This window comes from Phyllobates terribilis, unplaced genomic scaffold (genome assembly GCF_046119375.1).
Source record: "Phyllobates terribilis strain yellow unplaced genomic scaffold, ASM4611937v1 Scaffold_27__1_contigs__length_16484149, whole genome shotgun sequence".
Taxonomy (NCBI): domain Eukaryota; kingdom Metazoa; phylum Chordata; class Amphibia; order Anura; family Dendrobatidae; genus Phyllobates; species Phyllobates terribilis.
The window spans coordinates 5,925,479-5,942,989 of record NW_027362787.1 but is presented as its reverse complement, the minus strand read 5'-3'; the positions used below and the strand labels follow the sequence as shown (position 1 = coordinate 5,942,989).

At 43.1% G+C, this 17,511-nt stretch overlaps 5 non-coding genes and 1 pseudogene across 5 annotated transcripts; all 6 read right to left on the bottom strand.

Annotated features, from left to right (window-relative positions):
• Nucleotides 1–368: 368 nt before the first annotated feature.
• LOC141178391 (U2 spliceosomal RNA) lies at nucleotides 369–559 on the bottom strand. Its single transcript, XR_012254680.1, has one exon. It is a non-coding gene; the product is annotated as a U2 spliceosomal RNA (small nuclear RNA).
• Nucleotides 560–1,674: 1,115 nt separating this feature from the next.
• LOC141177948 (U2 spliceosomal RNA) lies at nucleotides 1,675–1,871 on the bottom strand. The gene has a single exon (XR_012254444.1). It is a non-coding gene; the product is annotated as a U2 spliceosomal RNA (small nuclear RNA).
• A 6,132-nt stretch (nucleotides 1,872–8,003) lies between these two features.
• On the bottom strand, nucleotides 8,004–8,210 carry LOC141177947 (U2 spliceosomal RNA; annotated as a pseudogene).
• A 6,192-nt stretch (nucleotides 8,211–14,402) lies between these two features.
• LOC141178389 (U2 spliceosomal RNA) lies at nucleotides 14,403–14,593 on the bottom strand. The gene has a single exon (XR_012254678.1). It is a non-coding gene; the product is annotated as a U2 spliceosomal RNA (small nuclear RNA).
• A 1,114-nt stretch (nucleotides 14,594–15,707) lies between these two features.
• LOC141178388 (U2 spliceosomal RNA) lies at nucleotides 15,708–15,898 on the bottom strand. Its single transcript, XR_012254677.1, has one exon. It is a non-coding gene; the product is annotated as a U2 spliceosomal RNA (small nuclear RNA).
• A 1,115-nt stretch (nucleotides 15,899–17,013) lies between these two features.
• LOC141178229 (U2 spliceosomal RNA) lies at nucleotides 17,014–17,204 on the bottom strand. Its single transcript, XR_012254534.1, has one exon. It is a non-coding gene; the product is annotated as a U2 spliceosomal RNA (small nuclear RNA).
• Nucleotides 17,205–17,511: the final 307 nt, after the last annotated feature.

Below are 17,511 nucleotides of genomic sequence, written 5' to 3'. Positions count from 1 at the left end.
TAAATAGATGGTGTGTGTGCAACAATATACTGAAAGGTCAATTATATTGTGCAGCTTATCTCACCACCTGTAGTTATTTAGGTGAAAGCTCCAAAATGCTTGCCTAATATGTCTGTTTATCCAAAAGGAAGTAAAAAGGGAGAGCTAGAAAGATAGCATTGCATCACATTACATGGCAATGCAATGCACAGTTGCTGAAGTTGAACCAAAATGAGCTTGTAATCTGGCTTCTGCAACTTTGAACATGAAAAATCCAATGAGGAGAAGAAAAGCAAAGCCAAAGAGTTCATCCCAAAATCCGACAAACAAGCAAAATGAACAAAAAACATTGAATTCAATTCTTTCTGATTTTAGAAACTGCATTAAAGAAGGGGTGCACCGGTCCTGGAGATACTGCAATACCAGGTCAATGCGTGGAGTGGACAGAGCAAGCTCTTTTTCCATCTCCCTGTTCTAAAAATCCATTTAATATATGGTCCCCAGATAGGGGACGTATCAGATATTAAACTGATAAGAACAGATACTACACTTGATCTTAGCCAAAAGGCCGAGAAGCGATAACCAGAATTGGTTTCAAACTACGGAGCCACCCAAGGATCCTGAAAAGTCCATTTGTGGAGATGAGCTCCTGGACTCCCGTTAAGAAGACATGTTGTCAACCTCTAGATCCCTTACATGCCTGCACTTTTCGGCTTGCTGCTGCTGCAATCCACGCGTTTTAGATCTGCATAACTCCACCTCTTTAAACACAGCACCTTCACCCCCTGCTGTTCCCACCCGCCTCAACACCGTTGGAAGGGAGGAGAACCAATTAAGGCGGGGGGTGGGGTGGAACGAGCAGCTGTCTACCCTTAGCAGGAGGGCTCCTGATTACATACCTCTCCTGCTGCTGCTGCTGCTGGCTGTCCAGCAGCAGACTGAAGGTGGCTGCTGCTGTGCACAGGTATATAAAGGCTCAGAGCCTATTATGACACGCGCAGCCAGCGTTCCATTGCCACATTCCATCTACTGCAGGCAGGATACCTGGCTGGCTGAATGTCGCTGAGAAGCTCACAGAGACCGCCATAAGCAACAGTTTAACAGAATGCCACAGACTAATCAACCAAACTTTTTGGGTTGGGTTCTCTTTTATAGTCTGCAGGCATTAAATGAAAGAAGTCAGTGTTCCAGCAGAAGGAGACAACGTTTCAGAAAAGGCATTGTAGCAAACCAAAAAAGAAATTTTAAGCGCAGCAGAGTAACCAGCGCACATACCTGTTAGCTCAGGTGAGTTTAAAAGGCTGCTGTTGATAACAAGGGCATTTGCTAAATAGATGGTGTGTGTGCAACAATATACTGAAAGGTCAATTATATTGTGCAGCTTATCTCACCACCTGTAGTTATTTAGGTGAAAGCTCCAAAATGCTTGCCTAATATGTCTGTTTATCCAAAAGGAAGTAAAAAGGGAGAGCTAGAAAGATAGCATTGCATCACATTACATGGCAATGCAATGCACAGTTGCTGAAGTTGAACCAAAATGAGCTTGTAATCTGGCTTCTGCAACTTTGAACATGAAAAATCCAATGAGGAGAAGAAAAGCAAAGCCAAAGAGTCCATCCCAAAATCCGACAAACAAGCAAAATGAACAAAAAACATTGAATTCAATTCTTTCTGATTTTAGAAACTGCATTAAAGAAGGGGTGCACCGGTCCTGGAGATACTGCAATACCAGGTCAATGCGTGGAGTGGACAGAGCAAGCTCTTTTTCCATCTCCCTGTTCTAAAAATCCATTTAATATATGGTCCCCAGATAGGGGACGTATCAGATATTAAACTGATAAGAACAGATTTTTTTTTTTTTTTTTTTTTTTTTTTTTCCCTCAGATGGGGAAATCCACGGTCTATAGTCACGACCAAAGGAACTTCCTTCCAAACAGCTGCATCATCTCAACGACACAAATGCTGCTCCCATCATCACCGGAAAATTTTTATTTCTTCTTTTTAAACCTTACACAGAAAACAAGATCAAGAAGTATTTACAAAATATCTCCACTTTTTAACTTTCCATATTCCCTCCGCATCCACTTCCCCTCTCCTCTTTTTGTCCCATAGGAAACACACATACATCTTCCCCATAATCACCTTCACACTATCCTTTACAGCAATTTCCTTCCTTTTAAACACATACACATTCCTCACATCCCATAACACTTCCTTTATACACGCAAGCATCAACCACAAGACTCTTTCCTTCGTCCCATCACATATTCCCAAACCAAACATAAACAACTCAAAGGACAACAAATTCACACCACACAATTCTTTACACAAAGGCCCCATTCTCCCAATCACATCTCTAGCATACTGGCAATTCCAAAAAACATGCAACACACTTTCCCTTCCACCACAGCCATTTCTTGGACACGTTTCACTCCTCACTAAACCTCTATTCCTCTGAAACTCTCTTACTGGCAACACTCCATGCAAAGACTGCCACACAACCTCACTCTGCTTATTTGTCATACCACCCATCCGCACCTTCTTCCATACTTTTTGCACATCACACCCTCTCACCAAATTTATTCCACTCTCCATTTCTCTACACTCAATCATCCTGTACACAGCCTTCTTATTTCCCAACAACCTCACATCCACATCACACAACTCATACTTCACCAAAAACTTATAAACCCACACATACCACACGGGCACCTCAAAAGCAACCGGACACCGCAAATCCCTCTCTCTCCACTTCAAACGAAAAGAATAAGCCCCAAATAAATATCCACACATACATGAAAACTTTCCATCGCCCATAATCACTTTCAGCACAAACACCACAATATTCACACCCAAAAAAACTTCTAAATTTGGAAAACCCAAACCACCTTTCTCCATACGCTTCACCAACACTTCCCTCCGCGCCCTCTCCATTTTAGAATTCCACAAAAAAACAAACAAAATCCTATTCAATCCTCTCAAAACCATATAACCTGGTGGAAACACAACTGCAACATATAAAAAAATAGGCAACACCACGCTTTTAATGACTAAGATTTTTCCAAAGAAAGTAAGGCTTCTCAACTTCCAAAAACATAACTTCTTTTCAACCTTCTCTTTCGCGTCATCCCAACTTTCTTTCCCATCCAATCTTTCTGAAAACTTCACTCCCAAAACCTTAATGGGCCCACTCACTACGTTCACACCTACATCTCTACTCAAAATACCACTTCCAAAAACCTTACACTCACTCTTTTCCCAATTCACTTTAAATGCAGACGCACCACAAAAGATAGACACTAACAACTTCACCCGCCTCACCGAACATTCAGAATCACATAATACACACACGTCATCCATATAACCACTCACCTTCCACTCTCTTCCTCCACCTCCCGGCACTTGCACACCTCGAACCACTTTATCCTTCCTCAACATACACAACAAAGGTTCAATTGCACAAATAAAAGCCACAGGGGATAACGGACACCCCTACCTCACGCCCGAATGCACATTCACTCTCCTACCGACATAACCGTTCATTAAAACACAACTATAAATATCTGTATATAGACTTCTCACTCTCCCAACAAAATCAGCAGGAAAACCCATTCTCAGCAACACTCTAAACAAAAAACCATGCGACAACCTATCATACGCCTTTTCAAAATCCAGGCTCAACAAAAACACACTCTTCTTCCGGCTCATACAATCCCATAGACAATCTCTCAATATACACACACACTCGTGAATCCGTCTCCCAGGTACTGCACAACACTGCTCATCCCCAATCACACTCTCTATCACATCACGCATCCTATTTGCCATTAATTTTGCGTAGATCTTATAATCACAGTTCAATAATGTTATTGGCCTCCAGTTTTTCAGACTCTTCAAATCACCCTTTTTCGGAATCAATACAACCATACCTGCACGCATACTACCTGCCACCTCCATATTTTCCCACATATACTTACAAAAATCCACAAAATCACTCCCAATCACATCCCACATCATGCGGTAAAATTCTACTGGAAGACCATCCTCCCCCGGCGTCTTATTCAAAGCCATACTACACATAACCTTCCATACTTCATCACTTGTCACAGCATCCATCAGCCTCTCTCTTTCCGCCTCATTCAATTTACTCTCTAACGTACTCAAAACATCATTCTCCAAACACTCATCCCTCCACTTTACAGCATACAAATCCTCATAAAACTTTGCCACTTCCTCACACATATCCTCTCCACTCACCTCGCTTCCATCTGCTCCATTCAACACACACATATTTTGCTTTTTCCCAAAAACCTTCTTGAAAAAAAAACGTGAACATTTTTCATCATACTCCAAATTATCAACTTTTGCTCTAAAGACAATACTCCTCCATTTTTCCAACAAGAACTCATGAACCTCCTTTTTCACTTGTAAAATATCCTCCTCCACCTCCATCCCTCCCTCCCTCAATTTATACAAGAAACTTAAACGTGCATTTAAACTCACAAAATGTCTCCTCTTGACTGCTGCCATCTTATAACCCAAATTTTTGAAAAAAATTTTTGTCTGTTTTTTAACCCAATCCCACCACCCACAAACATTCCCAAAACCATTTTTACACTCACACCACTCCTCATACCGTCTTGCATATTCCTTTCTTACTTCCTCATACTCCAATAACTTAACATTCAACTTCCACAAACCTTTCCCAAACACCCCATTCACATTCACATCCAACTCACACGACATGCACACATGATCTGAAAACAAAACATTCTCCTGCTTATAGTCAACAGGAATCATATTTTTTGAAATAAAACAGTAATCCAATCTAGATTGTATTCTTCCACTTTCGGAAAAGAAGGTATTTAACAAAGGCCTCACTTTACATACACTTTGCATATCATGCAAATCAAAATCACTAACCAACTCTAACAAAGTTTTCCCAGACACATCCACATTCACTCTCCCCACATCACAATTCATATCACCCACAATCACCACAGGCATTCTTCCCGGAACAAAAAGTTTAATTTTTTCAAATAACTTTTTCCGGTCATTTTTCTCCACCGGCGCATAAACATTAATAACACAAAATTTAACATTTTTATACTCAAAATTTGCTAAAATGCACCTCCCCACATCAATCACCACATAATCACTCAAAACCACCTCCCTCCCTTTAACTAAAATCCCCACACCATCATTTTTATTACATGCACTCCCCGACCACACAGATGCTCCATGAGACCATTCATCTCCTCTCACCCCATCCACCACTCCACACTCTTGCAAACAAAAAATCGATGCATTCTTCATAGCCAAAAAATCAAAAATTGCAGCCCTCCTGGCCTTATTTTTAAACACTCTCACATTTTGTGAAATTATAGTAAAACCCATTTTTTCCTTTTTTAAACCTCCTAAAAAAAACGAAAACAGAAAAGTTACAAAAACACTACAAAAACTCCACTCACAAGAAAAAGCCTTTGACTTAAGTCAAAGCTTATAATAGGCATTATCACGCATATTGCAAGGCAACCTTAACCAGCACCCCCACTATCTTCTTCCACCATCTGAACCGAGCAACTCGTTTCCGAGCCGCTAGCAGCATCACCATCACCCCACCTTGCTTTCTTGGCACCCACTTTTCGCTGCGGTGCCTTGATATCTTCTTCATCATTTGCCCCACCACCCTCCCTGTGACATTTTCTACTCCCCCCACCCTCATCGGAGAAGTACTCCTCAATATTCTCAGGATCTGAAGGGTGTGATGACCCTTCCCCAGTTTCCATACAATCTGCAGCATCTACAACGTCCTGAAAGTCCAACGTATCCGGACACCTTCCTTCTCCCGCTGCATTCATCTGCCCCTCCATTCTCCTCAATTCTTTCACAAGCTCCTTCTCCATTTTAGGTGCCTTTTTCTCCTTCTGGTAAGCAGCCTCAGACTCACAGTTTCAGGGGCAGACCTTTCACTCCGCCTCCTCTGCTCTCTCTCCATTCTAGCAGTTTCTCTTTCTATCTGCTGCAAAACCCTCCTCTCCTCCTCCTCCTTTTTCCTCTCCTTATCAGTTTTCCTGGGCACACCCTGCGGGCAATCTTTAAACATGTGCTCACCACTTCCACACATGTCACAAGCCTTGGGCTTCGGGCACGCACTTGCCACATGCCCCTCCTCTTTGCAGTTACGGCAACATTGCCCTTTCTTACATGCATCCTGCACATGTCCAAAGCAGTAACATTTCCTGCAATACATAGGCTGCCCTACATAGTAAAGGAAGCCCCTATGTCCCGCCACAGAAAAATTCGCAGGAGGATGTCTAAAGCCTCCCACACTTCCAGGATCCTTCTTCAGTTTCACCCGAAACTTGTATTTGCAGTTGAAAATACCTAAAGAATTAAACTGCTTTTCCCCTTTACGCACATAATCACAGTACCGTGCAAGGAAGCCTTCAAGCAATGCTGGCTCAGTAAAAGGGTTATAAACTGTTACCCACACAATCTTTTCTTGAAGTCCAAACAAGGGTTCAAACCACACCCCTTCCAAGAAAGGATCATCAGTGTGACTCCGAAGCCACTCAAACACATCAAGGCAGGTATTTTCTTCTACAAAAGTCACGTCATATGTACCTGATTTAGGAAACTCGTTGACGCTGTAGAAGTCGCCTCGTTTTGCTCCAGCTTTTCCTTCCAAAAGTTTCTCCACGATGAAGGACACATTATTCCTCTCGGAAACTGATGGATCCACTCCAATTCGGATAGTATTCTTCACGAAGTTCATCTTCAAAACCTGTCGGTATAATACCACAGAAAATCGCCAAATCCTTTCGCAAAAAGGCCTGGATTCCTCCAGAGAACTCGCACCTATCAGGCTGCAACCAAATGGTCTTAGCCAAAAGGCCGAGAAGCGATAACCAGAATTGGTTTCAAACTACGGAGCCACCCAAGGATCCTGAAAAGTCCATTTGTGGAGATGAGCTCCTGGACTCCCGTTAAGAAGACATGTTGTCAACCTCTAGATCCCTTACATGCCTGCACTTTTCGGCTTGCTGCTGCTGCAATCCACGCGTTTTAGATCTGCATAACTCCACCTCTTTAAACACAGCACCTTCACCCCCTGCTGTTCCCACCCGCCTCAACACCGTTGGAAGGGAGGAGAACCAATTAAGGCGGGGGGTGGGGTGGAACGAGCAGCTGTCTACCCTTAGCAGGAGGGCTCCTGATTACATACCTCTCCTGCTGCTGCTGCTGCTGGCTGTCCAGCAGCAGACTGAAGGTGGCTGCTGCTGTGCACAGGTATATAAAGGCTCAGAGCCTATTATGACACGCGCAGCCAGCGTTCCATTGCCACATTCCATCTACTGCAGGCAGGATACCTGGCTGGCTGAATGTCGCTGAGAAGCTCACAGAGACCGCCATAAGCAACAGTTTAACAGAATGCCACAGACTAATCAACCAAACTTTTTGGGTTGGGTTCTCTTTTATAGTCTGCAGGCATTAAATGAAAGAAGTCAGTGTTCCAGCAGAAGGAGACAACGTTTCAGAAAAGGCATTGTAGCAAACCAAAAAAGAAATTTTAAGCGCAGCAGAGTAACCAGCGCACATACCTGTTAGCTCAGGTGAGTTTAAAAGGCTGCTGTTGATAACAAGGGCATTTGCTAAATAGATGGTGTGTGTGCAACAATATACTGAAAGGTCAATTATATTGTGCAGCTTATCTCACCACCTGTAGTTATTTAGGTGAAAGCTCCAAAATGCTTGCCTAATATGTCTGTTTATCCAAAAGGAAGTAAAAAGGGAGAGCTAGAAAGATAGCATTGCATCACATTACATGGCAATGCAATGCACAGTTGCTGAAGTTGAACCAAAATGAGCTTGTAATCTGGCTTCTGCAACTTTGAACATGAAAAATCCAATGAGGAGAAGAAAAGCAAAGCCAAAGAGTCCATCCCAAAATCCGACAAACAAGCAAAATGAACAAAAAACATTGAATTCAATTCTTTCTGATTTTAGAAACTGCATTAAAGAAGGGGTGCACCGGTCCTGGAGATACTGCAATACCAGGTCAATGCGTGGAGTGGACAGAGCAAGCTCTTTTTCCATCTCCCTGTTCTAAAAATCCATTTAATATATGGTCCCCAGATAGGGGACGTATCAGATATTAAACTGATAAGAACAGATTTTTTTTTTTTTTTTTTTTTTTTTTTTTTTTTCTTTTTTTAACCAAATCAGATAGGCCGGAGCATAAGCTCAATCAAATCGACTTACAAAAGCCTTTCATTGACACTTAGCCTTTCATCACACTTGGTATATAATCAAAAATAAAACCAAACCTTATCATCAGGTACATTATACACTACTAATTAAACTTTACCAAAAACCTCCACTTTTTAAACTTCCAGATCCCTTCAGCATCTATAATACTTCCACGTTCCTGATCCCAGAGGTATATTACATACATGCGTGACAGAATCAATCTCAAACATTCATTAACTGACATTTTCTTCCTTTTAAAAACTAACAAATTCCTCGCATCCCACAAACTTTCAATTACACACACCACCAACAACCATAAAATCCTATCCTTAATTCTACTACATGCACCCATCCCAAACATAGCAAGTTTCCAATTAACATACTTTACACCCACCAATTCCTTGCAAAGTCCCCCTATACCCTTCCATACATCATATGCAAAATCACAATCCCATACCATATGTCTAACATGCTCTCTCAAACCACATCCATCCCTCGGGCATACCTCAGATTTAACTAAATCCCTCTTCTTTTGCACATCTCTAACAGGCAAAATGTCATGCAATATCATCCAAGCGATATCTCTCTGTCTGTTAGTCACACCATCTATACTTAATTTTCTCCACATCTCGGTTACTTCCTCCCCTCTCAACCCATTGATATTACATACCACCTCACGCTCACGCACCATCCTAATGACTTTCTTCTTTTGCCTAAAATCACTCATGTTAACGGACAACAAATCATACTTCCTTACAAATTTCTCAACACAACCATACCATACAGGACACTTAAAAGCAACAGGCACTCTAGCATCCCTTTTGACCCACTTTAAGCCATAAAGCATCCATCCAGCCGAATACTTCATCATATAAGCACACTTATTACTTTTCCCTAGAACCACCACCACCATTTTCACGTAACTAATCCCTAAAAAGAAATCAATATTTGGAAAATCCAAACCACCATTTACACATAACTTATAGACATATTCCCGTTTCAAGTTCTCCATGCGACTTCCCCAAAGAAAATTAAAGATGAATTTCTCAGTTTTCCTAATTTTCTTAAAAGCAGCAGGATATACATTCGCAACAAACAACAAAATAGGCAAAATAACCGCCTTAATAATCAGAACTTTCCCAGTCAGAGTTAATTCTCTCATTCGCCAAAAATTCAACTTGCGCACCACTCTCACCCCACAATCTTCCCAACTCTCATTTCCTTTCAAATCATCATTAAACTTAATCCCAAGCACCTTTATTGCACCATCCTCACACCTCACACCATCCATCCGTACATTCCTCTCACCAAAACATTTAAAGGAACTCTTAGTCCAATTGACCTTAAAAGCTGAGACACTACAAAACAAACTTAATATCAACCTTGCCCTACTCATCGCAGCCATATTCCCACTCACAATCACTACATCATCCATGTAACCTAGAATTCTCACATCCTTTCCATTACTCCCAGGAATCATCACACCTCTCATAACCTTATCCTTCCTAACCATACACATCAACACTTCAATCACACTAATAAACAAAAAAGGGGACATAGGGCACCCCTGACGCACTCCTGATTTAATTCTCACTTTCTCACTCAACCACCCATTCACCAAAAATTCACTTGAAACATTACAATACAAACTCCTAACACAGTTTACAAAATTCCTGGAATAACCCATCTTAGACAAAACCTTAAACATAAAGCTATGTGACACACGGTCAAAAGCTTTTTCAAAATCAACCGAAAACAACAAACATTTCTGCTTACGACTCATACAATCCCCAATCACATCACGCAACAACACCAAATTTTCAGTCATACTTCTCCCAGGCACTGCACACACTTGATCTTCATCCACCACACCGCCAATCACTTCCCGCATCCGGCTAGCCAACAATTTACTAAACACCTTATAGTCTGCATTCAAAAGGGTGATTGGCCTCCAATTCCCCAAATCCTTTTTATCACCTTTCTTATGAACCAAAACCACCACCCCATCTCTCATAGATTCACTCAACATATTCTCCGTGAACATATACTGGCACACCTCCAATAAGTCATTTCCCATCGTGTCCCATTCCTTAACATATAACTCCACGGGCAGTCCATCCTTCCCAGGTGTTTTATTCTTACTCGCAGACATCACCACTTTTTTAACTTCATCCAACACAATTACATCATCCAATATTTCACGTTCATCCTCACCCAAACAACCTTCTAAACACCCCAAAGCATCAGTCAACATCCTATCATCAACCCATTTTTCCCCATACAACTCCTTATAAAACAACACCACCTCCTGCATCACATCCTTCCCACTCACACACACCCCATCACCATTCACCACCTCATCCATATCTACTTTCTTCCCAAAAACTTTTTTGAAAAAAAACCTTGTGCATTTCTCATTTTTCTCCAAATGTTCAATCTTAGAACGGTAAATAATTTCTTTCCCTTTACCCTCAATATATTTCTTAATCTCTTCTTTCACTTGACACATCAAAACATCCACATCCACTCCAATCATCCTTAACTTCCTCAGCCACTCCAGTCTAGAGCTTAAATCATTAAATTTTGCTCTATTCATTGCTGCTTTCCTCCTGCCCCTTTTTCTAAAGAAAAAAACAATCTCACTCTTCATCCAGTCCCACCACTCAAGCACATTCCTGAAATCACTTTTTTTATCCCTCCACCTAACATACATTCGCCTAAAATCACGCATGATCCTATTATCTTCCAGCAAACGCACATTAAGTTTCCACACGCCACCACCATATACAAAGGAAATCTTACCTTCTAGACGTGCCCTCAAACACACATGGTCAGAGAAGGGAACATCTTCCTGCTGGAAATTCCTACAAATAACATTTTGTGAAGAAAAGAAGATACGGTCTATTCTAGACTCTATGCCTCCCCTGTCGGCCTTATAGGTCGCAGGAGGTGGATTACCTAAAAAAACTTCCGCAGCATCCTGTAAGGAAAAATCCGCCACAAGACTCTTGAGTCTTTTACCTGTAACATCCATCTTATCCCCCTCCGTCACACAATTGAAATCTCCAACAAAAATTATTGGCATTTTGCCAGATAAAAAAAAACATAATTTCTCAAAAATTTCCAGCCTCTCCCCTTTATCTATTGGTGCATACATATTTACCACCCTAACCCTCCACCCCCTACAATTTAACTCACATATTACACACCTCCCCGCCTCCACCACCATGTAACTTTCTATCTTAACACTATAACCCTTCACCAAAACACCTACCCCACAATTTTTATTACATACAGAACCAGACCACACACTTTGACCTAAAGGCCATGCATTTTCACTTAAGGGATCGGAGATCCCACACTCCTGGACACAGTATACGTCCGCATCCAAGTTGCTCAAGTAGTCCAAAATTGCCACTCTTCTCGAATCAGATTTAATCAGCCTAACATTTAGCGACAAGATGCTGAGAGCAACTTGGGCACCCATCTATTAATTTGATGTGGCAGGTCACGACAACATGCCCACCTGTACATCATCCTAACCCTTCTGGGGGTAGGACGCTGGACGTGCAGATATCGTAGTTTGTGCCTTCCCCCAAAAAAGACACATCTTGGGGATCGGATGCAGTAGGGTACACCCGGGCTGGACTCACACTGCAGTCACTTAAAGGGGAAAAGGATGGTTCAGTTTTCTTCTTTTTCTTCACTGAAGCGCCTCCATCTTCATCTGAACTATAATCCCGCCGCTGGGGGTCAAAGTCCCCCTGACCTCCCTCCTCCTCAAGGTCAGAAACGACATCGCTCCAGGCCACATGCGGTGTTCTGGTCAGATCAGACTCCTCTTCCCCCTGCAATGTAACCATCATGTCTGGAATTTCAGCCTCCAGATCCTCCACCGGGGCCTCTTCCATGCCTATACGATCATCAGTTATCGTCTCAGACTCACTGACATCTGAAGCCACAGACGCGGCCCTCTGCACCGGTGGCTCAGGTGCCAGCTCCATATTTCCTCTTACATTCACACGAACCAGTTCTGGAAAAGCAACCCGAGCCTCCTCCTCATCCAGGAAAGCCAGAGTAGATATCGGAGCAGTCGGAGTTGGAGCAGTCGGAGTTGTAGCTGTGGGTGCAGGAGATTCATTTCTTCTCCTTCCCCTTCCCGCTGCCCCCGCATATGAACCAGGATGGAATATACAGTCTCTGAAGGCATGCCCCTTCTCTCCGCAGAGGTTACAGACTATTTCATTTTTGCAATTATTGGAAGAATGACCCACCTCATTGCACTTCCTGCAAATAATCTGTCTGATGTCGCATGCTTCCTGAGTATGGCCATACCTCCTACAATGACGACAAAACCTGGGCGCATTGGGGAAGAACAGGTAACCCCGCTCACTCCCAATGGAAAAATTTGATGGAGGATAATGTATACCCCCTGGTTCATCAGGACTTTCCCGGAACTTGACCATAAAACGATATTTACCGGTCCATAGTTCCTCCTCATTCATGACTTTTACTGCCACCTTGGTAATATAGCAGTGCCTATTTAGAAAGGCATAAATCAAAGCCAAGTCCACATGTGGGTTGTACATGAAAACAGTCAGAGGTACCTCTTTGGAGCAATACAAGATGACAAAAGTCAGCCCATCCAAATATTGATTGTCCAGATTCTTTTTCAAACAATCATAGAAATTGTTGCAAACAGCCATAGAAGTAAATACAAGATTATACTTGCTTTTGAATTGCTGGAGGCACAAGATTTCTTCCTTCTTCACTTCAAGGAGTCCAAACAAAATCTCCTTCACCACGAAGCTGAGGGTAAAGATTCCTTCTTTGCCTTCTTCCACATCAATCTGGATTCCAAACTTCACTCGAGCCTCACCGGGCCCAGCGTATCGAATGCGTCCCATTATCGCTAGTCGTGTCTACTGGCCAACTCCTTATAGCAGCAAGTGGCTTAAGCCATAAAATGGCGATGCCACAGGGCCAAGAGTTAACGCACAGACAGCCAAATGACTAAACCCATTACAGATCTGAGCCAAAAGGCCGAGAAGCGATAACCAGAATTGGTTTCAAACTACGGAGCCACCCAAGGATCCTGAAAAGTCCATTTGTGGAGATGAGCTCCTGGACTCCCGTTAAGAAGACATGTTGTCAACCTCTAGATCCCTTACATGCCTGCACTTTTCGGCTTGCTGCTGCTGCAATCCACGCGTTTTAGATCTGCATAACTCCACCTCTTTAAACACAGCACCTTCACCCCCTGCTGTTCCCACCCGCCTCAACACCGTTGGAAGGGAGGAGAACCAATTAAGGCGGGGGGTGGGGTGGAACGAGCAGCTGTCTACCCTTAGCAGGAGGGCTCCTGATTACATACCTCTCCTGCTGCTGCTGCTGCTGGCTGTCCAGCAGCAGACTGAAGGTGGCTGCTGCTGTGCACAGGTATATAAAGGCTCAGAGCCTATTATGACACGCGCAGCCAGCGTTCCATTGCCACATTCCATCTACTGCAGGCAGGATACCTGGCTGGCTGAATGTCGCTGAGAAGCTCACAGAGACCGCCATAAGCAACAGTTTAACAGAATGCCACAGACTAATCAACCAAACTTTTTGGGTTGGGTTCTCTTTTATAGTCTGCAGGCATTAAATGAAAGAAGTCAGTGTTCCAGCAGAAGGAGACAACGTTTCAGAAAAGGCATTGTAGCAAACCAAAAAAGAAATTTTAAGCGCAGCAGAGTAACCAGCGCACATACCTGTTAGCTCAGGTGAGTTTAAAAGGCTGCTGTTGATAACAAGGGCATTTGCTAAATAGATGGTGTGTGTGCAACAATATACTGAAAGGTCAATTATATTGTGCAGCTTATCTCACCACCTGTAGTTATTTAGGTGAAAGCTCCAAAATGCTTGCCTAATATGTCTGTTTATCCAAAAGGAAGTAAAAAGGGAGAGCTAGAAAGATAGCATTGCATCAAATTACATGGCAATGCAATGCACAGTTGCTGAAGTTGAACCAAAATGAGCTTGTAATCTGGCTTCTGCAACTTTGAACATGAAAAATCCAATGAGGAGAAGAAAAGCAAAGCCAAAGAGTCCATCCCAAAATCCGACAAACAAGCAAAATGAACAAAAAACATTGAATTCAATTCTTTCTGATTTTAGAAACTGCATTAAAGAAGGGGTGCACCGGTCCTGGAGATACTGCAATACCAGGTCAATGCGTGGAGTGGACAGAGCAAGCTCTTTTTCCATCTCCCTGTTCTAAAAATCCATTTAATATATGGTCCCCAGATAGGGGACGTATCAGATATTAAACTGATAAGAACAGATACTACACTTGATCTTAGCCAAAAGGCCGAGAAGCGATAACCAGAATTGGTTTCAAACTACGGAGCCACCCAAGGATCCTGAAAAGTCCATTTGTGGAGATGAGCTCCTGGACTCCCGTTAAGAAGACATGTTGTCAACCTCTAGATCCCTTACATGCCTGCACTTTTCGGCTTGCTGCTGCTGCAATCCACGCGTTTTAGATCTGCATAACTCCACCTCTTTAAACACAGCACCTTCACCCCCTGCTGTTCCCACCCGCCTCAACACCGTTGGAAGGGAGGAGAACCAATTAAAGCGGGGGGTGGGGTGGAACGAGCAGCTGTCTACCCTTAGCAGGAGGGCTCCTGATTACATACCTCTCCTGCTGCTGCTGCTGCTGGCTGTCCAGCAGCAGACTGAAGGTGGCTGCTGCTGTGCACAGGTATATAAAGGCTCAGAGCCTATTATGACACGCGCAGCCAGCGTTCCATTGCCACATTCCATCTACTGCAGGCAGGATACCTGGCTGGCTGAATGTCGCTGAGAAGCTCACAGAGACCGCCATAAGCAACAGTTTAACAGAATGCCACAGACTAATCAACCAAACTTTTTGGGTTGGGTTCTCTTTTATAGTCTGCAGGATTAAATGAAAGAAGTCAGTGTTCCAGCAGAAGGAGACAACGTTTCAGAAAAGGCATTGTAGCAAACCAAAAAAGAAATTTTAAGCGCAGCAGAGTAACCAGCGCACATACCTGTTAGCTCAGGTGAGTTTAAAAGGCTGCTGTTGATAACAAGGGCATTTGCTAAATAGATGGTGTGTGTGCAACAATATACTGAAAGGTCAATTATATTGTGCAGCTTATCTCACCACCTGTAGTTATTTAGGTGAAAGCTCCAAAATGCTTGCCTAATATGTCTGTTTATCCAAAAGGAAGTAAAAAGGGAGAGCTAGAAAGATAGCATTGCATCACATTACATGGCAATGCAATGCACAGTTGCTGAAGTTGAACCAAAATGAGCTTGTAATCTGGCTTCTGCAACTTTGAACATGAAAAATCCAATGAGGAGAAGAAAAGCAAAGCCAAAGAGTCCATCCCAAAATCCGACAAACAAGCAAAATGAACAAAAAACATTGAATTCAATTCTTTCTGATTTTAGAAACTGCATTAAAGAAGGGGTGCACCGGTCCTGGAGATACTGCAATACCAGGTCAATGCGTGGAGTGGACAGAGCAAGCTCTTTTTCCATCTCCCTGTTCTAAAAATCCATTTAATATATGGTCCCCAGATAGGGGACGTATCAGATATTAAACTGATAAGAACAGATACTACACTTGATCTTAGCCAAAAGGCCGAGAAGCGATAACCAGAATTGGTTTCAAACTACGGAGCCACCCAAGGATCCTGAAAAGTCCATTTGTGGAGATGAGCTCCTGGACTCCCGTTAAGAAGACATGTTGTCAACCTCTAGATCCCTTACATGCCTGCACTTTTCGGCTTGCTGCTGCTGCAATCCACGCGTTTTAGATCTGCATAACTCCACCTCTTTAAACACAGCACCTTCACCCCCTGCTGTTCCCACCCGCCTCAACACCGTTGGAAGGGAGGAGAACCAATTAAGGCGGGGGGTGGGGTGGAACGAGCAGCTGTCTACCCTTAGCAGGAGGGCTCCTGATTACATACCTCTCCTGCTGCTGCTGCTGCTGGCTGTCCAGCAGCAGACTGAAGGTGGCTGCTGCTGTGCACAGGTATATAAAGGCTCAGAGCCTATTATGACACGCGCAGCCAGCGTTCCATTGCCACATTCCATCTACTGCAGGCAGGATACCTGGCTGGCTGAATGTCGCTGAGAAGCTCACAGAGACCGCCATAAGCAACAGTTTAACAGAATGCCACAGACTAATCAACCAAACTTTTTGGGTTGGGTTCTCTTTTATAGTCTGCAGGCATTAAATGAAAGAAGTCAGTGTTCCAGCAGAAGGAGACAACGTTTCAGAAAAGGCATTGTAGCAAACCAAAAAAGAAATTTTAAGCGCAGCAGAGTAACCAGCGCACATACCTGTTAGCTCAGGTGAGTTTAAAAGGCTGCTGTTGATAACAAGGGCATTTGCTAAATAGATGGTGTGTGTGCAACAATATACTGAAAGGTCAATTATATTGTGCAGCTTATCTCACCACCTGTAGTTATTTAGGTGAAAGCTCCAAAATGCTTGCCTAATATGTCTGTTTATCCAAAAGGAAGTAAAAAGGGAGAGCTAGAAAGATAGCATTGCATCACATTACATGGCAATGCAATGCACAGTTGCTGAAGTTGAACCAAAATGAGCTTGTAATCTGGCTTCTGCAACTTTGAACATGAAAAATCCAATGAGGAGAAGAAAAGCAAAGCCAAAGAGTCCATCCCAAAATCCGACAAACAAGCAAAATGAACAAAAAACATTGAATTCAATTCTTTCTGATTTTAGAAACTGCATTAAAGAAGGGGTGCACCGGTCCTGGAGATACTGCAATACCAGGTCAATGCGTGGAGTGGACAGAGCAAGCTCTTTTTCCATCTCCCTGTTCTAAAAATCCATTTAATATATGGTCCCCAGATAGGGGACATATCAGATATTAAACTGATAAGAACAGATACTACACTTGATCTTAGCCAAAAGGCCGAGAAGCGATAACCAGAATTGGTTTCAAACTACGGAGCCACCCAAGGATCAGGAAAAGTCCATTTGTGGAGATGAGCTCCTGGACTCCCGTTAAGAAGACATGTTGTCAACCTCTAGATCCCTTACATGCCTGCACTTTTCGGCTTGCTGCTGCTGCAATCCACGCGTTTTAGATCTGCATAACTCCACCTCTTTAAACACAGCACCTTCACCCCCTGCTGTTCCCACCCGCCTCAACACCGTTGGAAGGGAGGAGAACCAATTAAGGCGGGGGGTGGGGTGGAACGAGCAGCTGTCTACCCTTAGCAGGAGGGCTC